The sequence below is a fragment of the Orcinus orca genome, chromosome 5 (assembly GCF_937001465.1).
Source record: "Orcinus orca chromosome 5, mOrcOrc1.1, whole genome shotgun sequence".
NCBI lineage: Eukaryota > Metazoa > Chordata > Mammalia > Artiodactyla > Delphinidae > Orcinus > Orcinus orca.
This window is the reverse complement of record NC_064563.1, coordinates 45,884,311-45,885,056: the sequence shown is the minus strand read 5'-3', so window position 1 is coordinate 45,885,056 and position 746 is coordinate 45,884,311.

Below are 746 nucleotides of genomic sequence, written 5' to 3'. Positions count from 1 at the left end.
CATGACATTAAAAACCATCTTCTCCAGCCACCTCACTGCATGTGAATTGTGGCTTAAATCTTGGATTTTTCTTTACCTCTTCAGGGGTTTACAGCTTATCATCCCAACTAGATCTTAAGCTCCTAGAGAAAAGAAAAATGAGTAAGTGTTTAAGTTACCTCCTATAAGCCAGACACCTGACACTCACTGTTTAATTTTCACAACAATCCTATGAAATGGAGACCTGATTGAAATAAGCAGGTGTTCATTTGGGGTTTCTTAGGACTGTATCCCATGAGACACAGATCCAAGAAGCACTTGAATTGTGTTCTACCAGTCTACAAAATGGGAGAGGCTTATAAAGGCAAAACCCACAAGGTAACAGTTAATTGCATGAGTTGTTTATCAAGAATTATAATTGGAGCTGGCAAGAAGTAAGGGTGATTGTTAGGTAAGGAATGGTTGGGGTCTGAAATGGTTTCATAGTTATAAGGGGAGACCTTGAGGACATAAAGTTGCACTTGGTAGGTATTGTTCTGAATACAGCTGGTTGTGTCCTTGGATCTGGTACAGTTCAAAGAATGTTCAGTTCTCAGTGGTTCAGGGACATGTCTGAGACCAGAACCTCCATGGCCGCCCAACCCCATTTTTGTATACCTGAACTGTGATCACTCCACTATAATTTCAATTTGTCATCAGTACAATACCTAGAAAGAGAAGAAGCCCATTCTGACTCAGGTCTTAAGATATTTAAATGGCTTTAACCT